This window comes from Stenella coeruleoalba (genome assembly GCF_951394435.1).
Source record: "Stenella coeruleoalba genome assembly, chromosome: 3".
In the NCBI taxonomy this organism is placed as follows: Eukaryota; Metazoa; Chordata; class Mammalia; order Artiodactyla; family Delphinidae; genus Stenella; species Stenella coeruleoalba.
In genome coordinates this window covers 78,659,534-78,684,076 of record NC_137148.1, presented here as the reverse complement: position 1 = coordinate 78,684,076, position 24,543 = coordinate 78,659,534, and the positions used below count along the sequence as shown (strand labels likewise).

At 37.0% G+C, this 24,543-nt stretch overlaps 1 protein-coding gene across 1 annotated transcript in view; it reads right to left on the bottom strand.

The window, feature by feature from the left end:
- LOC307184113 (uncharacterized protein) overlaps positions 1-24,068 on the bottom strand; it is an 838,058-nt gene extending 813,990 nt beyond the window's left edge. Inside the window, exon 1 of the mRNA XM_079917377.1 lies at positions 23,834-24,068. The gene's annotated coding sequence lies outside the window, so the exon portion shown is untranslated. The remainder of the gene's footprint in view (positions 1-23,833) is intronic.
- Between the last annotated feature and the right edge of the window lie 475 nt (positions 24,069-24,543).

Here is a 24,543-nt window from a genome sequence, read left to right as displayed (position 1 = left end):
TATTTCTTATGGACATATTACTTTTCAAAGGAAACAAGAATAAATAATCTCTAAAAATCCCTCAATTTTATCTCTTTCTTGTACTTTTTTTTTTTTTTCCTAACAAAGCTTTACCTATAATACTCCAATATACAGGTCCTTCTATCTCATTATCCCCCTTTTTTTTTTTTTCATTCTAATATGTGCTTTATTCTTTCGGATGGAGATTTTGGTGCTAAAGTAGAACAATGACTCTGTAACTCTATAGCAAAGGCAAGGTTTACTTTTTTTACTTTTTTCTTTTTTTTTGGCACAAAATTTTGTATTACTATTGATTGTCTAATTGGCAACATTCCTTCTAATGTAGTTGATATTACATAATAAGATATGTGTATTTTCATGTAGATTAAGACAAATTTAATTAAAAATAAAACGTCTCCAGAACAAACTACAAAAAAAGAATATAGTAGGTAGTTAACTTTGTTCAAAAGCACCTTATGATCATTACAAAAAGAACATCAAAGTAAATCCAAAATAATTTAAAATTTTAACATGTATCACTTGGTGTGCTAAATTCACAATCACAATCAAATTAAGGTAGACAAAAGATCATTGGCCTTAACTATTTTGAAATCGGTGTGTTTATGACTTACTTCTCAAAGTCGAACAAAATAATAAATTATGTTACCAAAATAATTCAAATTTTGATGGGAAATACCACTGTTCCAGATGGAACCATATTTCTCATAAAGTAAGGATAAGCTGTATGCCTGGGTGGTACATGTATACATACAAGTAAGTTAATCAGATTCAAGCAGGCAGGAAATCATTTCTATGGCTTGTTTTAATATATTTGGCAAAATTACACTCTCTTTATGTTGTGATTTACTGTCATAAATGGGGTTAATATGATTGCATACTTCAGTGTCATCACAGTATAAATTAAAAACCAGCCCTATCAGGTTGCTTGACCATCCAAACACAAGTAAAAGCATCATGGTTGCACTGACCTTCTGACTTCATCTATTTTAATGAAATAATTGTTACTATTTTACAATATTCCTAAATTATTTAGTAATAGTTTTAAATGGCAATTGTTTCATTCCTATATAGTTATATTTCTTTGCCAAGGTACTTTTCCCACTTTTAACTTCTTAAAATGATATTCTAAAGAGCTTCAGTGCTTAGCATGTGAAAAAAAAGGGCCTCTCTCATCTCAAATGAGTTTTTATGCTTATCTTTTTTGAAAAGGAGAATGGCCTATTTACTGGCTGTAATATTCACAAACCAGGCATAACTGCTAGTTGAAATATTTACTTTCTGATCCAGGACCAGTTTGCTAGTGATAAATCTTGCTATGGTTGGCAAAATAAACTTTGTTTTAAAGTTTGATTTATTCAGAACAGTCTTAAAATGCAATGGTTTATCATGCCATCTTAAAATTCCTCCAGGTTAAAAAAACTGTGAGTTCTAATACTTTTCAGCAGACTAGGAGTTTGGAAATCTACTTCTCCTATTCGTCTAAAAGAATATAAAATATGCAACTACAGAAAACAGTAAATAATAAAAGAACAAAGAAATGCATAGAGAAATAAAGTGTTCGCAGCTAGTATACATTACTGTGGAGGAGCCATATCCACAAAAGAAAACTCCATTGGATGCTGCACTTTTTTTTTTTAACATCTTTATTGGAGTATAATTGCTTTACAATGGTGTGTTACTTTCTGCTTTACAACAAAGTGAATCAATTATATATATACATATGTTCCCATATCTCTTCCCTCTTGTGTCTCCCTCCCTCCCACCCTCCCTATCCCACCCCTCCAGGCGGTCACAAAGCACCAAGCTGATCTCCCTGTGCTATGTGGCTGCTTCCCACTAGCTATCTACCTTACATTTAGTATTGTATATATGTCCATGCCTCTCTCTCACTTTGTCACAGCTTACCCTTACCCCTCCCCGTATCCTCAAGTCCACTCTCTAGTAGGTCTGTGTCTTTATTCCTGTCTTACCCCTAGGTTCTTCATGACATTTTTTTTTCTTAAATTCCATATATATGTGTTAGCATACGGTATTTGTCTCTCTCTTTCTGACTTACTTCACTCTGTATGACAGACTCTAGGTCTATCCACCTCATTACAAATAGCTCAATTTCGTTTCTTTTTATGGCTGAGTAATATTCCGTTGTATATATGTGCCACATCTTCTTTACCCATTCATCTGATGATGGACACTTAGGTTGTTTCCATCTCTGGGCTATTGTAAATAGAGCTGCAATGAACATTTTGGTACATGACTCTTTTTGAATTATGGTTTTCTCAGGGTATATGCCCAGTAGTGGGATTGCTGGGTCATATGGCAGTTCTATTTGTACTTTTTTAAGGAACCTCCATACTGTTCTCCATAGTGGCTGTATCAATTTACATTCCCACCAACAGTGCAAGAGGGTTCCCTTTTCTCCACACCCTCTCCAGCATTTATTGTTTGTAGCCTTTTTGATGATGGCCATTCTGACTGGTGTGAGATGATATCTCATTGTAGTTTTGATTTGCATTTCTCTAATGATTAGTGATGTTGAGCATTCTTTCATGTGTTTGTTGGCAGTCTGTATATCTTCTTTGGAGAAATGTCTATTTAGGTCTTCTGCCCATTTTTGGATTGGATTGTTTGTTTTTTTGGTATTGAGCTGCACTGAGCTGCTTATAAATTTTGGAGATTAATCCTTTGTCAGTTGCCTCATTTGCAAATATTTTCTCCCATTCTGAGGGTCATCTTTTGGTCTTGTTTACGGTTTCCTTTGCTGTGCAAAAGCTTTGAAGTTTCATTAGGTCCCATTTGTTTATTTTTGTTTTTATTTCCATTTCTCTAGGAGGTGGGTCAAAAAGGATCTTGCTGTGATTTATGTCATACATGACGCTGCACTTCTTACACATCAACTTTCCAAAATGGGAAAACCAATCAAGCCCCTAATCAGGATGAACAATTATTTTACTGTTATTATAGGCAATATAATTTAAAATATATTCAAAGTGATCTGAAAATCACTGCTATGTGTTGCTTACAGACATGTATGCAAACTTTCCACAAACTGTCTCACAGACTCTTTATACCCTATAGTCTCCTCCTTCCTCATCCCTTTCTGCACTCCCGTATTCAGCATACAGTTGTCCCAAAGTCTCCTTGATGTGAAGGCTCTTCTCAGATACCCTCACAGCTAACTCTCACTTCAATATGTGCTCAAATGTCACCTCATCTGGTAGGCCTTTCATAATCCACCTATTAGCTGCACTTTCATCTCTCACTCTATTATGCTTTAGTTTTCTTCTTAATATTTGTCATAACATCCTAGATAGATTAGGTAGGTAGGTAGGTAGGTAGGTAGATAGGTAGATAGGTAGGTAGGTAGATAGATAGATAGATAGATAAGATCGATTTTTGTCTCCTTACCCCTCCCTCCCAGCATACAGTTCCATGAAACCATGGATGCTTTTTTTCCACTCTGGTATTTTTAATACCTAAACAGTACCTGACAAATAAAAGATGATTCAAACACTGTCTGAATTTAATGAACAGGATACTGAGTAGAATTTGTCCAACAAATTATCGGAAAATAGTTGAAGACAAGATATTTAAACAACCCCAAACAACTAAACTTATTTTTTCTTTCCTTTTTTTAATTGAAGTATATTTGACTTACAGTATTATAATAGTTTCAGGTGTACAACACAGTGATTCAATATCTTTATAGATAATGCACCAGTTATTAGAATATTATTGACTATATTCCCTGTGCTGTACATTATATCCCCGTGACTTACTTATTTTATAGCTGATAGTTTGTACTTCTTAATCTCCTTCATCTACTTCACCAACCCTCTATCCACCTCCCCTCTGGCAACCACTAGTTTGTTCTCTTTATCTGTGAGTCTGTTTCTGTTTTGTTACATTTGCTCATTTGTTTTATTTTTTAGATTCCACATGTAAGTGAAAACATACAGTTTTTGTGTTTCTCTGTTTGAAAGCTAAGTTTCACTTAGCATAAAACCCTCTAGGTCCATCCATGTTGTTGCAAGTTGCAAGGTTTCATTCTTTTTTTAATGGCTAATATTCCATCCTGCATATATACCACATCTTCTTTATCCATTTATCTGTCAATGGACACTTAGTTTGCTTCTACATCTTCACTATCTTAAATAATGCTGCAGTGAACATTGGGGTGCATATTATCTTTTGAAATTAGTGTTTCAGTTTTCTTTGGATAATTATCCAGGAGTGAAATTGCTAGATCATATGGTAGTTTTATTTTTAATTTTTATGAGGAAACTCCATACTCTTTTCCATAATGGCTGCACTAATTTACATTTCCACCAACAGTGCACACGAGTTCCCTTTGCTCCACATTCTTGCGAACACTTGTTATTTATTGTCTTTTTGATGGCAGCCATTCAGACAGGTGTGAGGTAATATTTCATTGTGGTTTTGATTTGCATTTCCCTGATTATGAGTGATGTTGAGCATCTTTCCATGTGCCTGTTGGCCACCTGTATGTCCTCTTTGGAAAAATGTCTATTCGTATCCTCTGGCTATTTTTGAATTGAATTGTTTGTATTTTGGATATTAATCCCTTATCAGACATATCATTTGCAAATATATTCTCCCATTCAGTAGGCTGCCTTTTTGTTTTATCAATGGTTTCCCTCACTGTGCAAAACTTTTTTTTAGTTTGATGTAGTCCCATTTGCTTATTTTTGCTTTTGTTTCCCTTGACTACGGAGACAGATACAAAAATACTGCTAATACTGATGTCAAAGAGCATACTGCCTATGTTTTCTTTTAGGAGTTTTATAATTTCAGGTCTTACATTTAAGTCTTTAATCCATTTGAGTTTATTTTTGTATATGGTGTGAGAAAAGTCTAGTCTTTTACAGGTAGCTGTCTGTTTTTCCCCACCGCTACTTATTGAAGAGACTGTCTTTCTTTCATTATATATTCTTGCCTGTTTGTTGTCGATTAATTGACCATATGGGCATGTGTTTTTTTCTGGACTCACTATTCTGTTCCATTCTATGTGTCTGTTTTTGTGCCAATACCACACTGTTTTGTTTACTTATTTTTTTCATTGAGAGTTTAAGGTCTTATCCCAGAAGTGTAACTCATAATGGGAACTCTGACAGGCAGGGAGTGGCAGGTTTATGATTTTTGATTGAGACAATATGCCAATTAAATAAGTAGATCTTTCTCTATTCCCTTTTTGATGACTGATGACCTAGTTTGACATAAATCATTATAAGAAAACTTTCATAGAATTGATGCAATGATCAGTTTCTGTATTCTGTATTAGAACAATATCAACAATAGAGAATAAAAGCATATAAGACTTTTAGATCCTGGGAACCTGCCAACCATATAAGGAAGGCAATAAAATCCAATGTGATATAGTGGTTAAGAGAGGAACCTGGAGTCTCTGCTCCTTTCAAAATTTAGGTCTGCCACTTAGTAGTTATAGAATCTTAGGACCAACTTAATTAACTTCTCTAAACTACTTTCCTCATCTATAACCAGAGTACTTCATAGAGTTATAGCAAGGATTCAATTTTTTTTAAAAAAAATCAACATAAGGCACTTACCACTGCTTAGCACACAGCAAGGGTTAAATGTGAGTTATTATGTTTGTTTCTTAAGGTCAGGGAATGTGTCCTTTTTTCAGCAAATAATTAATGAATGACATACAGGTCTTACTCACTGAATATTTCACAGGTGCCTGCTTATCACATAACTTTTCATAGACACTAAACACATAGAGAAATAAAAATGTACGTTTTTTTTATTCATAGACTGAGAGCTCCCAAAGATGAAAGATGAGAGGTCTACCACTTTATTGCTCTATTCTTAGCATCTGACACAATGTCTGGCACATGGTAGATACTCAATAAATATTGTTGGATCAATGAATGAATGCTGAGCCCTTAAACTTAACTACTAATATTTTCACAATTAAATCTTCTGTTAACTACATTCTTCTTTCTTAACTCCCCCTTTTTTTTAGATAAGTTCCAACTCATGTAGAGCTGTGTTTCAGCCAAGAAAAGTATATGTTTCTCCCTCAAGAGAATAGTAGTTTGGCTCCTATGTCCTAAAAGCCACTAAAACAGTTTGGATTTTTCTTGCCCTTTAGAATGCCCTTTACAATTCCCAAGTTCCTACCTGACAACTATGTCCTTCTCCAACAACTTAATTCTCCACAAAAATATGACAAAACATTGTTGGCCTTTTTTTGGACGGGGCATTTTTTTAGCATTTTTTTATCCCTTTAATTTTGTGCTTCCCATAAGCATCCATTACTATCAGAATATGGCACAAGTCAATATAATTGGGTACGTATCATTATGAGTCATCTAGGAATTCTAACTTCTCATAAAGTGCACCCTCTTATATAGTAACTAGAACAACATGGAGTTTACTATCACTGGCCTTAAGAACAGAGCTTCTATCCTCTTAGACTTTGTATCTCTAGGAAATGATTTAGTCCCTAACATATATCTGGAGTTCGGTAAGTGATTGTTGGCTGTTGAATCACTACTTCAAAATGCCAGACAAATATAAAATAAGAAGGAAATTTTATGATTAGAATAAATCTGAAAAGGATATACTTTTGAATGACAATGTTAGAAAGAATAGGAAGAATGAAATGTATATAAAAGAGTATCCTTGATTTCTCAATGAAGTGAGATGAACAATCTTAAAAACTTTTCTTTTTAATTTCTAGGAAATAGGAGTTATTAATAGTTTTGTACTCTAATCTAAATCATAAGAAGAATCGATTTTGAGGTTCAAGACGAAGTTGATAACTCAAGACTAAACTTTGTTGCCCAAAACAATTTAAAAATATTGTAGTTCATTCACCTGTGACAAGAACTGGAAAAAGATGTATTGAAATGTTAATGTTCTTCTACTTCTCTTTTTGCTCTTTCCTGCCTTCACCTTCTTTCATCCCTCAAGAAAATGTACCTTTACCAGACCATTCTCCCAAAGTTCATATAGGGAGTTAAAGAATGAGTAGAAAGAGTCCTCTCTCATGTCTTGCTTCCAAGATGACCAAGAAAAGAAGGAACAATGGTCGTGCCCAAAGGGCCATGGCCATGTGCAGCCCATTCGCCGCACCAACTGTGCCTAATGCATGCCCAAGGACAAGGCCATTAAGAAGTTTGTCATTTGGAACATAGTAGAGGCCGCAGCTTTCAGGGACATTTCTGAAGCGAGTGTTTTCAATGCCTATCTGTTTCCCAAGCTGTATGTGAAACTACATTACTGTGTGAGTTGTGCCATTCACAACAAGGTAGTCAGGAATTGTTCTCAGGAAGCCGGGAAGAACCAAGCACCTTCGCCCCAATTTAGATCTATGCGTGCTGCCCCACAAAGTCCACCAAAGCCCACGTAAGGAGATAAGTCCTTAAAGACTGGAGAAACGCTGTTCTCTGAAAAGACAATAAAATGGAAATAATACTTAAAAAAAATAAAGAATGAGTAGAAAGAAACATGACTAAAGAGGCAGGAAAAAAAATCAAGACATAAGAATCTTCACGAGTTAAAGTTCAGGCAATGTTTTTGGAGAGGAAGGGTGAAAGATTCTAAAAATAAGAGGCTTATCAGACCCTGTAGGCTGTAAACAAACAAGAGGAGGAAAAAAGGAAGACTTTTGGAAGTATTTTTATGAGATAAACTTGATTAAAATTTAGAGTTATTTGAGAGATACAAGTTAAATTATTATCACATAGCAATTACCTTTTTTACATACTAGTATTTCTGTTTTGTTTTAATGATGCTAAAACTGGGCCAGGTGGGTCCCTAAGGTGACAATTAGGAAAGTGCTTAATGGATTGGAAACATGAGTTACTAGAGAAAAAGGATTCTAACATTAGTTAATAATCAATTATTACATGTACTATTCTATTTATAAAGGTTTTTTTTTTGTATTTAATGTTCACAGCCATACTGTGATTATAGGTAAGTAAACTAAGATTCAGAAAGACTAATTAGCCCACACTAACAAGTAATGGATGTAAGATTCACACCCAGATATCTTATTCTGAAATTTATGAGCTACATCCTGCAACCTCTGTATAAGCCACAGGAATTTGTATGCCAATAAAACAATTAACATACCAGTATTCAGCAAAGTATTTCAGAAAATGCCTGTTTTGAGATAACTCTTTTCACAAATTGAATATCTGTTTGATACCACTCCCACTGTGCTAGCTCATGATGCAATTGACTATATTGTAATGTTACAGAAATAGTTTGTTTTGATTTATCTCCATACACCTGTGATTGATACAGAAAGAAGTTGCTGTATTTGAAATTTCAGCTGGCTAGTAGAAAATGAACGGGCAAGCAGCTCTTTTCTTCATCTTGCCTCTTAGCTAGTCTAATTAAATTTGTCTAGTCTGAAAATCTCCAGTAGTAAATGCTTTTGTTACTCTGAAACACTATAAACATTTTCACTGAAATGTTATTCAATTCATCATAATAGTGTCTTTGGGAGGTATCCCCCAAAATATAAATAAATTTTAAAATGTATTCTCAGCTCACAGATCACTGGATACATTATGGGTTCGTATGATTTGTCTGTCTCTGCTATTTTCTGACATAATCATATCAATTTATACCATACAGACCATTAAAACACAATAAGAAAAGGTCATGAGGTGAATTCTGTTTTGTGAACCTTTTATATGTAATAAGTCAATTTTGTTATCAAATGTGCAAATGATTAAGGAAACAAGACTATATGATGAAGAAAATTCAATATAAATGCAAAATGCTGATCTTGTATGCAGCTGATCAGATCTTGAAAAGGTAAACATTTATAGTTGTAAATTAATATTAAAATAACCTAGCATAATATAGCTGTATATCTTGATTTGAGGGCACATAAGGAGAAAACTCGTTAAACCTAGAGGTAGTTAAACTCTGATGCAGTACTGGAAATATTTTTAAATAAAAATAATTTTTCTGTCTGAAATTGTTTCAACATGGTCTAAACCCACAAATATGTGTTCTGCCCCCACTGCGTGATATGATATATGATATGATATATGATATGATATATGATATGATATACAGGCACAAGAAAAGGCAAAAGGCATAGACCCTGCCCTCACAGAACTGCAATTTAATTGGTAGACTACATAAAATAATTAATAAAACCAAGGTGTAAAAACAAGGCAAATAAATATACATAAGAACTGAAAGGCAGGGATAATTACTGCTGGGGGAAGAGGGGAGGGTCTGACAGAATTTAAAATGGAAGTTGTGTATGATGAATGTATAAAATGAGGAAAGATGGAATCTGTGTAAGGTAAAGATCATGTAAAACAGAATTAGGAAAATACAGGACATAAGATAGTAACATGCCAGATATTGCTTGGAGTAGAGCATTTCTATATAAGAATATTTAGAGAGAAATTTTAACAAGTACTTTAGGACCAAGCTGTAAAGATCTTTGAATGCCAGGTTAAGAAGCATTATTTTTTCCTGTAGTCAATGGGAAATTATATGGCCAAAGTGATGTTTTGCAAAGATTAATTTGATAAGACTTGGCATTGTATTGGGAAGTATAGGTGGGTAGGAAAGTTAAAAGGACAAAGAATAAGAAAGAAAAAATACTATTTAGGAAATTGTGGTAGATACTGTAGTTTGGCTCTCTTAGCACGGATCCCAATTTCCTTTTTATTAGCATTCCTTACTTATAAAGTATGGTGAGCTAAAAGATACATCTTTCAAGACTCCTTTTCACGTAGAAGAAATAATGTGACAATACTGGCCAATGAGACAAGACTTCTCTTAGGCTATCTGGAAAATCCTTTGCCCTCCTGATATAACTGTCACTCTGTTTTCTTTATTATACCTCTTTTACTTTCCCGCTAGGAATGGAGACATAATGCCAGCTATGTTGTGACCTTATGTGAAAAAGGCCAAGAGAATGATAGAAACTTTATCATGGAGATATTAATACATAGACGCATAAAATTAACAAAATCAGCAATCATGTTACCTCTAGACTTCTTATTATGTGATTTAAAAAAATAAACTTCTATTTGGTTACACCACTGTAAAGTTGTAGTCAAACAAGCTGACACAGAAGCTATTAGAAATAATCCAGATGGGTCATGAAGAGCATCCAAAACCAAGTTATAGTGAAGGATAGGAAAATACCAGTGGGTTTTCCCATGGCTGATTAGATTATAGGAAGTTTTAATGAGAGGGAGTCCAAAATTAATACAAAACCCCCTACCTAGATTACAAGAATAAAAATACTTTTAATAGAAACTGTATTTTCCTATCCTAAGGAAAGGCAGTAAAGTAGAACAACTTTTCAGGGTCATTACAAGTCTATGATTTTATGATGAGACACATCTATTAAATTTCTGACTGTAATTATACTGAATATTATGAAAGAAAGTTTAAGAAGCTATATTTCCTGTCCCTGAAGGACTTCAAAAGGACAGTATGAACACTAACACATTCACTGGACATATCATTACTTCCCAGTAATTAACTCTTTCTATTCTAATTCTTTGCATTTCCTCTGCCTCTACCAGAATCCAAGCCACTGTTACTCTCACCTGAGCAGCTTCAAAAGCTGCTGACTGATCTTCCAACACACACTTGGACTGCCTTCCATGCAATCTGTTCTGCACAAGCAGTCAATGTCATTATTTTGAAAAGCAAATCTAATTACATTACTCTGTTGCTTAAAACACTTCAAAGGCTTCCCCTTGCCCTCAAGGGACTAACTCTTTAACATGAATCTTAAAACACCTTAAGATAAGTTAAAGTGCACATTAACTCTTAGGTTTTTGAGTTCCTATGTAACATCTCTTTGGCAGCATTTATCCCCCCATAAGAGCAAACACACTAAAGAGAACAATTGAAATTACTTGTTCTTATGAATATCCATATACATGAATTCACAGTTAGTCACTAAAGCATAATCTCTGCTGTGCTGGAGTTTGAAAGTTCTTATCAGTCTGGATTCTTATTTGTCTTAGTAAATAATGGATAGCTATTGCAATGATATAACACAGAAAAACAAGAGCAAGAAAATAGGTGAACAAGTGTTACATGTAAATAATAAGTAAAAAGTTATTCACTAAAAAAATATTCAGATGCTTATCTTGATATTAAAACTATTTTCAGATTATGGAAAAAGGAAGAACACTCCTCAATTAATTCTACAGAGCTAGCATAATCTTAATGCCAAAACCTGACAGTGATGCTCCAAAATGAAAACTATAAACCAATTTCAACCATGAAAATAATTCTAAAACTTCTAAATCAAATATTAGCAAATGAAAACCAGAAGTGAATTTGAAGAGTAATACATTGTGACCAAGTGGAACTTATCCCAACAATGCAAGCAGAGTTCAATACGAGAAAATTTTCAATACAATTAGAAAATAAGTCAACTTCTTAAAGAAAACATGATTATATCAATAGATGAAAAAATGATAGAACTCAGTACCTATTTATTTAAAAATCTAAGAAAAATTAGAACAGAAGTAAACTCCCTATACACAAAAGACTATTTACCTCAAATCAATAATAAATATCATAATAAATTGTGAAATACTGGACCCACTGCCATTATAATCAAGAACAAGATAGGAATGCCATTATCAGCTCTATTATTGAATTTTAAGGATCTGACCAATGTAATAGAAGGACGTGAACATATAAATATTTAACAGAGGAGGCAAAATTACCTTTATATGCAGGTAATATAATTGTATAATAGAACATCCAAGAAACTTTACAAAAATCTGTTAGAACTAACAAGAAACTCTGGTAAGGTGACAGAATGCAAGAAAAAAATATACGAATATCAATAGCTTTAAAAAATTTATATCAGTAATAATAATCACCACTCAGAAATTTAAAAGGAAAACTTCAATGCACAATAGTGATAACACCTTAAAATATCCAGGAATAAATTTACCTCAAAAGGATCAGGATCCATGGAAAAGAAGTTACTGAATGGAATATATGTTGCTGAATAGAAAGACTCAACCTAATAAAAACATAATTTCTTCCCCAATTAAGATATAAACTACAAAAAGTATCTCATTTGAGTTTTATATGGGCCTGGGAAAAAATTAAAGTTAAATGAAAGGATAAATGTATTAAAAGAAAATTCCACACACACACACACACACAAAAAGACACCTTGTGGTCTGATCCCCAATTGTTCATTTCACAGAAAGCTCCCTCTCTGAACTCTAGCTACAGCGACTTTCTCTCAGGTCCTGAGAACAGTCTGCCCTCCTTCCTTTGTACCTTTGCTCATGCAGCTCCTTTATAAAGATCTTCCTACCCACACCCTCCTATCTCATGTGCTTCTCCTTCAGCTCTCAGCTCAAAAATTTCTTCAGCAGACTTTTGTGGGACAAAACGTATCAGTGAGGCTGCCATTGTGAGATTTCTGGGCCAGAAGCTTCTTAAAGAGAGAGTTCTGTAGCCACATAAATTAGAAACCCAATAGATGCTACACCCACCCTTGCAGTTATAAAATTCACAAGCATAGACATTATCTGAGCGCCCTGCATAAACACACCTTTTGTTTGATGTAATTCGGCAGTTCTTGAACATTTTAAACTACGGATTCCTCCTGGGCCCCACTGCACCTCCTCAGCATCCTATGGGACTAGTGTTGTATGGATCAGTGTCTACTGGTGGTCCCAACATCAGGCTCTAGAAAGGGAACCATTCAAAGTTGGCCTCCTCCACCCCAAGTTTGATTCCCCCAGCCATGCTGCTAGATGTCAAGGGATTCCTGTGGTCTTATAATTGTCCTGAGGGCATTGTTGGGACATGGTGTTGTGGCATATATGAAAGGGCTGAGCGAAGTCCTGAAACATGTCTGGGAGTGCTCCAGCTGGAAGTCCAGCTGCTGGGAATGCCTTCAGGCTTCAGGGCAAGATGTCTCCTGACTGTAGACTGGACAGTCAACTGGTACCAGCTGGAGATGTGGTGGTGAAAGCTGCATCTCATGGGACGACTGGCTGGCCAGCTCCCATCATTCCTTTACATAGGCTTCAGCATATCTTGGATGGCGACTCAACCCCTGGACCTGGCACTCTACCTTCCTTGGCATCTTCTCTCAACCTCTCTCTGCTTGCATCATCCCCTTTATCTCTCCACATCAAAAAGCCCCACCTCTTTTTTTGTCTCAATTATTTACTTTATTCTGAATTTGTACATTCTAAAAACAGCTGATTTATTAGGTTTCGTTTGTTTACATATCAAGAGGTTTCATTAAAAAATCCATATTTCCAATATTTCTCAAAAAAAATCAGAAGTTCTGACAACAGAAATTCTATATTCCTACATGGTAGCTGCTCCACTTAAGATGGCATGAAGGCCCAATTTGTCCTAGTCTGCACCACTCCTTAATATCTCTCCATTATTAGCCAAAGTTAAAGGTCCACTTCCATTTATCACTGTGCTTGTTCTGCTGCTTTATTACAGTGAGAAATATTTCTGTGTTGCCATGCCTCTAGGTGGGAGGAAAAAATGAAAGAAGCTAACACATCCTTGCTTTTCTTGTAACCAGACTTCTCCTTCCTCATTCATGTTACCTGCCTAGTCCATGTTGGCTTTTGGTCTGCTCTGCTGGAATCACTCCTTTGTGAACTACACTTCAGAAGGGACACATTGGTCAGTGCTGTAACACTGAGGCCATACATAATCCCAACATTTTAACATATCCCCACTGAAACAGATCAAAGGGTCTCCACCCAGCATGCCATCTGTTATAGACCGAATTTTGTCCCCTCAAATTTATATGTTGAAGCTTCTTGACCTGTTTACTGACTTGTAAAACAGAGGTAGTATTCCTGACTTCATAGGAATTAAGTATGATAACAAGAATCTGACAAGTAGTGGGTGTTTTATTAGTCCAGAATTTGTTGGACTTATATATATTGAGAAGACATCTCAGAGATACTTAAATAGGTATAGTGTTTCCACTATTTCCTTAAGGAGTCTTGACAAATAGATATTGTAGGAAGGCACTTGTATGAATGGACGATGGTGATGAGAATTAAGTAGAGGGTTTGATGTGGCTACTTCCAAAAGCACAGCAGTATTATTTCAATTCAGCTTTGGACTAAGAAGACCCAAATGTTTGCTCCAAGTTTCCAGAAATACTTTGCTTTGTTAATGGAAATAAAACTTACGTCTTTCAATTTTTGGCAATTACTCTGTCTCTCTTAATCTAATATATCTTCAATATTGTATATGGAATATTCTTCTCAATGGGAAGTTGAACATCTGTATCAAATTGCAATGAAATGAAATTGTGTCCTGGCAGTTGTAGCTGATGCTTTATCTTACTGACAGCAGAGCAAAAGTTCCATTCTTTGAAAAGAAAATGTACCTGCGCACAGTTTTATTATAATTTCTTATTTTTAAAAAGCTTAATCCAATTTTTCAAAGCCATGTTCTATATTGCAGCTTTAAAACAGAGAGAAAATCTGCACCTGGAATGCATGTTAGCTCACATTTCACTGAACAATGTCATTCTCACTGGTTGAAGAACAGAAGAAGAGACGTAGATTTGAAAGGTACACAGTGCACATCTGGCTGTTTCATGGTTGAATTAAAATGTGAATAAACCCACCCCATATGGTATCACTCACTAGCATTAGTTTAGGTGGACTTCTATAAAAAGTAAAATGTTAGGAAAGAGTAACTTGGCACTCCCATTGTATCAGTTACAGTACTATCAAAATCAGAAAGAAAATCTGCATCAATTTATATATAATCATATTTGTGCGTTTGAATGCATTGCATATCTACAGAGACATATTAATTTGTTAAGAGCTTATCAGGTTCCAGTTTCTTCCTAGTTTTTGCTAAGTGAAACTCAAAATTAAAAACTAAAAGCAATTTAAAAATTCAACAGTGCTTCCATGGCACTTTGAATTAATGGGGTAGTTAGGAGAGGGAATTAATGGTGCCATTTCACAATTCTTTGTAGGAAATGAACATATCAACTTGAAAGCAAAAAAGAAAATACAGTCTTGATAAAATAATCCTCCAGTCATTATTTGTTCCATCATCACTTTTTAGTTATGGCAGCTACGTTAAACATAATAGTCATTTCTCTACTGTAGCAAGAGAGAAATTCACAGACGTAGTGTGAGAGAAAGGGAGTCAAGAAGGGACCTAGAACCCCTCAATGCCTGTCCAAGCATCTCCCACAGGCACTCTATGCCCCAGTTCACAGGGATATGCTTGGAGAACAAGGCTAGGCAATGCTCCACATGGTTTAATCCAGGTCAGGATTTGGCAGGCAATGGCCTAGCTGGTATCCAAGACTGGGTTCCAGGGGCTTGCCTTTTCTCTGCATATCTTCTTTGCAAATATATTGTGTCAATAGGGAGATAGCTCAGCATTTGAGGCATGTGAGTTCCAACACACACAGACACAAATGCAGGATGCATTTTGATAATATCTAGCTGGAACTAGATATTTAAATTATGGGAGTCAGGACTAGGTCCTGTTCCCTGGGTATTCCTGGCATTCAAACAGTACCTGCAACATGGTGGGCATGTAAACATAGTTTCTTATTATTTTGAAATCTTTTTTTTTTTTTTTTTTTTTTGCGGTACACGAGCCTCTCACCGCTGTGGCCTCTCCCTTTGCGGAGCACAGGCTCCGGACGCGCAGGCTCAGCGGCCATGGCTCACGGGCCCAGCCGCTCCGCGGCATGTGGGATCCTCCCGGACCAGGGCACGAACCTGCGTCCCCTGCATTGGCAGGCGGACTCTCAACCACTGCACCACCAGGGAAGCCCTGAAATCTATTTTTGTTGTTAAGAAGTGAAGATTGACTTAGAAATCAAGTCACAAGGGTCTTATGTTGCCACATAAAGCAGAATGAACTTTATACTGTAAAAACAGTGGAGTATAGACAATTCACCGTGTTCTCTGAGCATCCTTTCACATTCTTTCTAAATCTATCAGACCACAAGACTTACCCATCTCCAGATACTGAGCTAGTTCTGTAGTTAGTCACAACGGAAAATAAGCAGGTCAAGGCAACTACAGTATATCCCCTGTGTAACTGCTCACATCCCAGAGGAGAAAAGGGGGATGGCTTGTTTGCATCTTGCTGCAATGTGTGTTGCTTTCTCCAAAGCCTCTGGGTTCCTCGGTTTCTCAGCTGAGAGGTAAAGCCACTGAATGGGTAGCATTTATCTAGGCTCATTGTGTCATTCTGGTGGACTTGAAGGTAAGAAGAATTGATGCAGATATGCTGATGCTTATTATATTTGCTGGGCCATAGCGAATAAATTCCTTTGTCTCTTACTATGAAGTCTTCTACAAGTATCAAAACAATTGTGGTAGCTTAACTTATAAGCTCACAAGTAGAGGTAAAATGTCACACTCTTCACTGTCCTTGATACTTGATTACGGTACTAAGAGCAGACTGAGCAGAGCACTGTTCCCTAACCTTAGAACTAATGACATTTTGGGCTGGACAGTTCTTTGTTGTGAAGGACTGTACTGCACATTGTACAATGTTTATCAGCACTGTACTCCACCAACTAGATGCCAGTAGCACCCCTGCATTGTGACAACCAAAACTATCTCCAAACCATGCCAAATGTGGCCCCAAGGAGACACTATTGAGAACCACTGGAGTAGGGAAAAATGAGTTTGAGGGACTACCCAAGAGATTATTTCAATACAAAGGAGTGAACCAGGAAAGTAGTAGTAGAGAAAACAAATTCAAGATCTATTTTGAGGTCTGATTAACACAATGTCATCAAAATAGTGGACAAACACTTCTGTGGAAAGCCCAGGTTATTATCATCCTTTGGGCTATACTGTGACAGAGCAGGATAGTTAACATAGTCCTGGGGCAAGATTATAAATGCATGCAGCTGTCTACTCCACATGCATGCAGACTGCTTTTGATCTTTTTTCCTGATAGGAATTGGGAAAAAATGGATTTGCCATATCTGTAGCCACATTCCAAGTTCCAGAAGCTAAATCAATCAACTTTAGTAGAGATGCCACAGCAACTGCAACTCAGGTAACTCTTTGGTTAACTTAATAATATTCCACCATCATCTGTGATACATTTGGTTTTTAAAGGAACTGATATGGTGAATTAAATGGAAATATGGTGGGTACCACAACCCCCATATTCTTTAAGTCTTTGAAGATATCACTAATTAGAGCCAAATCTTTTCTAACTGAAATTCAGTATTGTTTCTGATTTACTATCTTGGTCAGAATCAGAGCAAGGTTAGTTTCAGGGGCTTCCACTTTTACTTTCCTACCATAATTCCTTCCCACAGTTCATGAAACCAATATGAATGTTATGCTGGCTGCTAACTATAACCATTCCAATTTTGCACTCAGAGATAAAGGAAATGACTGAAGGTTTGGTCCATAAACCCATTAGATCTTTGTGAAATGAGTTTGCACCAAGATTTCATTATTACTGGGCCTCCATATGCCCTCATTTTAAAGGGGGAATAATATTTTTGTTCCACTGAATCAACAACAGATTAGATCCTGTCCCCAACAGTCATCAAATAATTTGGGTACTGCCTGTTTTCCAAAGCCAACTTATTCTGGAAAATGGCCATAGATCCCTTTGCAGAAGGACTGGGGTAATTGTAAGACATGCTATGGGATATAGGGTCTTTTCCCAAAGGGACTGGTTGGTTTCCTTTTCATTCTATGGGTTCTGGGTTTGAGAACTAGGTCAAGTCAGGAACCTGGGAAAAGAATTATAATTTTCCATTACAGTGAATGACTTTAACCTTCTCTTCCTTGTTCTTGATTTTTTCTGGTCCTATAAGGCAAGTAGTATCCTGGATTGCTGTTCAACTATCTCAGACTTAGCATCATCATGATCTATAGCCAAATTCATAAATTCCAGTCACTCGAGGCTCTCTGATTTCCATTCTGTCAATGCTCCCTCACACTGTATTTTATCTTGGTTTTGACTATTAAATGCTATCACCATACCTCTGCTATTTGGTATTCTTATCATCCCCATTGATACCAGGAGCCCAAATCCACAGTAATCTACTACTACCCTCTCAACAATGCATGTGTACCCTTCATTGATGTATTCATATTGTTTATGGGAAGAAAGTATCAGGCAGTATCTGCCAAAGCACAGTCAGCTGTGTGTTCTCTGGTCCAACATTATTAATCAATTATAATACTCCTATTCTTTGAGACTTTTGACCACTTGATCAATACTTCTCTAAAGCAGTTCCACAGCACTACCTCACTTACTATAGGCCATTGTTGTTTCCATACTTCAAAGAGCAATGCCAGACATAGAATGAGGCAGGCTCTAATTATCCTTCTTTTGAATCCTGAGTCATGGGAGGGTACCCCCATCTCAACAGACTTTAATCTGTCTATCTATCTATCCATCCATCCATCTATCCACCGATTTATTTATATTCAATCAACTTAAACTGAAAAAAAACAATAACAACAATTTGCCCATTTCTCCCCACCTCCTCTCCCCCGCCTCTTGCAACCACCAATCTGTTCACTATATGAGCTTGGTTTTCTGTTTGTTTGTTTTTTTAAGATTTCACATATAAGAAAGATCACAAGGTATTTACCTATCTCCGTGTGACTTATTTCACTTATTTATATATCGGAATTATATTCTGCATTACCTAGGGTCCAGCACTGGTAAAATCTATTCTCAAATATGTTATGCTGGTTCTTGCCAGCATGTATTAGCCAGATCTGCAGCTCTTTTAATAAATAATCTCACTCTGTAGCAGGGACAGTACTCCTCTATTCAGGTCACTACTTCTCTGGTGAGTCAATACTTCCCTAATAAGATTTGACCCTAGTTATTGGTTTGGAAGCAATGAGGAATTCAAGGGCAGATTTAGGGGCCGGACAGCATCATCTTGTGAACACTTAACTCAGGTGAAATCTCTGCATGATATTCAGACATTAGGAAGGCATTCTTCTCTATCAAGGGGAAGGGGGTCATTTATGTCGGCTCATAGGATTCAGGTGAAACTTGGGATGTAATATTATCAAGTGCATTCAACCCAAATATCCTTACCCCAGGACTCAGGGCTTCACTACTTCCCTATCAGGATTCTGATTTTAGCATAGAAAATTTTCCAGTAATATGAATTCAACCTTCTTTATTACTCTGCTTCTCTCACTATTAGTACCTGGGTCTGATTTTTACTACAACATGTTCTCCAGCTACATGAAATATTAATAAGTATCTTTTTTAATGCTGCCATGGAGTTCATGATTATTCCTTGAGTTGATAGTTAGATGAACTGAGACTTTCAATGTATTCTTTCAAAATTTCAATGGCAATTAACAGCCAACGATATTTCAAGTCTTATAATTACCAATGTCTCTACATTCAAGTACTAGAGACATTGCATCAACTATGGTGTCTTCTACATATATTCAATCTCAGTTCCCTATAAATGAGAGTTTAAGTAGTTTTAATGTGACAGCATGCCAGGAATGATCATCACTCCAGGGACCATCTGGAATAGGGTATTTGTTACCATCTGGACATCACTGATTCAATTCCACAGCCCTATCCTGAGGGCCTGTATACTAAGACCCCTTCTGTTACCACCTATTATAAATTGGCTTTCCCAAGAAGCAGATTCTGAAACATGAATTTATGAAAGTAGTTATTTGCAAGGTGATTCTAGGAAGCACTGATAGAAGGGTGGGAAAATGAGATAGAAAAGGGAAGAAAGCAACAAAGGATGCCATATGGAGCAGGTAACTGCAAAAGACACTTGGAGCTCAATTCCAGTGGGAAAACTGAGTAACAAGGTATTGATAACATATACCTTGAGGTTTTCCCATCTGAGGCCAGTGAGCTGGGATAGTTTTCCATCATTTACCATCAGTCATTGAATGAGGGCTGTTCATGGGAGGATAAGTATTAACTACCTGGCAATACTAGCCGGACCAGCTCACAGGTGAAGAAAGTTATCAGCATCAGAAAAAGAGTTTAGGTAAAGAGTTGCAGGTGTTTCTGTTTGGAAGCTATCAGGTTGCTATGCATGGTAATAGTGCAAACCAAGGAAATATGAGCAGAACATCTTCTGTAACTGCTACCTTTGGTCATTTCAAGTCACAAAACAGCCTTACTTCTGTACTTAAAACGCCCAGTACCATGTAATACTCAACTCTTCCAATGTGAATCAAAATTATAGCTAATTCACCTCCCCCTGGGAAGGTGACAACCACTGTCTCTATTCCAACTCCTTTCACTATGTTATTTTGCTGCCTCCAGTTTCTGAGCCCTCCGAAGTTGGAAAATAGAAAAGAAGGGAGTTAGGGGAGCCTGGAAAGTTCTGGCTTGTCTGGAAATGTCACAAGCTGGAAATGTGTCAAGTGCTTTCTGGACTTGGACAATGTATAAAGACTGTTCTTTAATGGACCCTCTTGTGGACTCTCCCACAGGGCCCTTGATACATCTTTTCTGACTCATAGCTTTCTCCTCCTGGAGGCACAAGAATCCTTGGTTATAGTTTCTCTGTCCTGAAGCTTGTTTGCCTCTCCAGGAGGCCCTATTAGGCAGGATTTATGATCACTCCCACGCTGGTCCTCTGTGGTATATGTGGACCTCACCCAACCACAGATAACATTCCTGATCCCTCTACCCTAACAAACTCTAAAAATGCAACTGACCCATGCAGCCATCTCTCCTTTCCCCTACCACTGATGGAATGAACCAGTCCAGTTTTGCTTTTAGATATTTCCATATGGGAGTTGGACGTTAGTCCCCTGCATCCCTCCAATCACAAGACACATACTGTATGTGCAACTCTCAATGGTTTTATTGAAGCCTCTTACTATGTTTAATGTGGCAGGCAGAAATCTCTGACCCCTTTCTCAGGGTTGGAGCAGGGATTTTTCCAAAATATTCTCTCTACAAACTCTTTCCTAAACTCTTCTCTCAACTCTCTATACCTTCAATGTACATAAGGGATTTTTTAAAATTACGTAACAAATCCTTGGCCACCTACTTTTTGCAAAGCTTTCATGGTGGTCTACCTTATAATTCACTGTGGCTTCTGATATCTACTGTCATCAGGCCTCAGACAAAACTGAGACATAAAGATCCAATGTTAGCATCTTAATATAGTTATAAAAAATCAAACAATTCCTAGAAATTCAAAATGTGGTTGCAGAAATAAATATAATACATACTCATTATAGAAAAATTAGGGGAAAAAAGAAAGTACAGAAAAAAATAGAAAAGGAAAACATGCTCCATAACTCCAGCAACCACAGACAACCAACAATATATCATTCTGATTTATTTCTATCCAGTTGTTTTTTATTCTGTGCATATGGTTCTTTACATATTATGATAATACTCTATGTACAATTTCCCATCGGGATTTCCTTTTATTTAACTCTGGCATTTTCCGTATGATTCTAAACACTTCACAAATGGGATTAATAGGGATAAACTAGCCCACAGAAGAGATGTGCCACAATTTATTTCACTCTTCCCATATTGTTAAACATTATGATTGGCTCCAAATTTTAGTAATTTTAAATGTTAATTCCATAAATACTTTTTCCCCTAACATTTTTTCCTAGATTTTAGGGTTGGAATCTATTCACAGGCATAATTACTGGCTTAAAAGGAAATCCCCAAGATTTAAAGCCTCCTCACTTGTCTAAAACCAGGGCCCCTCACTGTTGTTTTATTGACAGGGTAACCACTGAAAAGGCTGAAAGAGGGTCAGAATAGATAGAGGCCAAGGTCCCACTCTAGTGGCCACTGCTGAGACCTTTGAAAGGATAGGTAGGAAAGGAGCCCATGGCACAAGGACATCTGACAGGTACTTTCCTGGGATGACTTTGGCTAAAATACACTCAGTTTGTAGAATTAAGAACAGAAATACTACTAGAGACAGTTATGTAAGACAGTAGTGAAACCTCAAAAGCTTTCAAGTTATGCAGGCCACATGAAGAAGTGACGTAGGCTCAGTGGATCTGCTGCAAACTGTTCCTTCTAAGGTGAAAAATCACTGCTCATTCTCAGATAGTCTTGTCACATTTAGCAAACAAAAATACAGATACCCAGTTAAATTAGAATTTCAGATAAAGAAGGGATAAACCTCTGTTTATATAAGTATGCCCCGATTATTGCATGGGACATACCTATGTTAAAACATTACCTGCTGTTTCCCAAAATTCTAAATTAACTGGGCATCCTGTAATTTATCTAACAGCTCTATTCCCCAACTGTTGCCATCCAAGAGGGTGGGATTGCTAGATATTCAAATCTCTCAAGAGCTACCAGAAATCTGGAGGTTCTTGCTAAATCTCCTTATTTCCATATTTTAGCAACTAGTTCAAAATGCTTCAAAAACATCTGGGGGCCAGATGAGACCTCTAATATTAGATTATGATCCAGAATACAGACTAAAACATATCTACCATTGGAAGGAACAGTTCTAATGCATATTAATCATGTCTTCTTTATGTCAGTGATTTTCTGAGAGCAGGTGGAGACAGGGGAAAGTTAGAAAAAGCCATGTGGACACAATACCTCAGAGGAAGTTGGAAAAGAGAGGGAAAGTTTGGAATAATGTTGGAGAAAAGAGACTCTGGATACCATGCATAAACTCTTCCTACTTGACTAGTTTAGGTAGAGCCAGCTCTGTGCCTTAGAAAAGTCAGTGTATGCCCTTGATATTTAAATATGTTTCACTAATCATAATCAGGTCAACCATTTTAAGGTAATAGTAAGGAAAACACAAATTCTTCCTTTATTTAAACCTCACAAGGAAGAGCTTCCACAGAAAACAATGAAAAGTTATTTGAGTTAACATTTACTAGAATTAAGCAAACTGTAGATTCATTTTAAACTTCTATTTGTTAATTACGCATGTTTCTTCACTAGTAAAATTGAGACAATTTTAAATGAAAAATCTTCAATTTTTTAAGTCAGAAAGATTTTCTCTGATGGTATCCAAGTCCCAACTTCCTAATTAAAATAAAGTAATGGCTTTCCACTCAGTTGTGGGAACGAGACATTTAGAGAATTACCACGAGGTACTTCAGAGGAACACCATTAAAAATGATGGGGAAGAAATATGGGAACATATGTATAACTGATTCACTTTGTTATAAAGCTGAAACTAACACACCATTGTAAAGCAATTATACTCCAATAAAGATGTTTAAAATAAAATAAAAAATTAAAAATAAAAATGATAAATATAGGTGGCTGAACATTTTGCTCTTGCTAAATTGAATTCAGTGGGTAGGTAAAAGAGCTCTTATTTATTTGGTGCCAAGACTTGATGCATTCATATAAATTGTCTGGCATGTGCAGTGTTATGCGTCAAACAGCTTTGTTTCTGTAAAATAATTCTAGATGCAGAATTGCCTGGATGTAATTTCCAGAGTTCTATATTCAGCATATAGAATTCAATTCTTACTTTTTTTTTTTTTTGCGGTACGTGGGCCTCTCACTGCTGTGGCCCCTCCCGCCACGGAGCACAGGCTCCGTAGGCGCAGGCCCAGCGGCCATGGCTCACGGGCCCAGCCGCTCCGCGGCATGTGGGATCTTCCCAGACCAGGGCACGAACCCGTGTCCCCTGCACCGGCAGGCAGACCCTCAACCACTGCGCCACCAGGGAAGCCCCAATTCTTACTTTTGCTGGAATAGTAGTAACAGTGTATACCCCCAAGCAAAAAGGAGTGAGGTTGTCACAGGTAAAGCCCATCAACAATTCCTAGGAAATAAAAATAGAATCTAGGTAATAAAAAAGTCTAACCTTTTATTTCCCTTTTCCTTCCTGCTCCGTCTAGTTTCACTTGCTTCCAGGGTGCAATGTACAGGCCTCAGACACGGCACTTCAGACCAGAGTTCCTAGTGTGAAACGGCTGTGCCTGGCACCTCAGGTCAGCGGGAACGTGAGGAAGTGCTGCGCACTACATTGCAATTCAACATGGCGGCAGCAGTGGCGGGCCGAGCGCAGAGACGCTGCACCGGGCGCTGCAATCTGGAGCGTGAGCAGCGCAGCTGCGCCACCCGCGAGAACTGCGCCACACCCGCGAGAACTGCGCCACACCCACGAGAACTGCGCCACACCCGCGAGAACTCCGCCCCCTTCCTGCTGACAAGAACTCTTTAAATTCAGCCCCAGCTATGGCCCGTCATGGGGAGGGGATTGTGTGGACTCCAGAGCACAAGCTCGCACCTCTCCATTCTTTGATCAAAGAATAAAGCTTTCCTTGGCTTCTGAACCAAACTAGGTCTCATTCTATTTGCTGGAATGACAACAAGCAGAAGGACCCTTGTTGGGGACTGCCTCGGGAGGGTAGGTAACAAGGTTTTTACTTATCCTAACTTGGGATCTGAGCTTTCAGTTCAGAGCTGAACTCCAGATTTCTTAGTGAGTTGTTTTATTAATTAATGACCAAGTATAGATATGTATTAAATCAGGGACGATATTCAAAATCTTTAGCCTTCCATATGGCATAA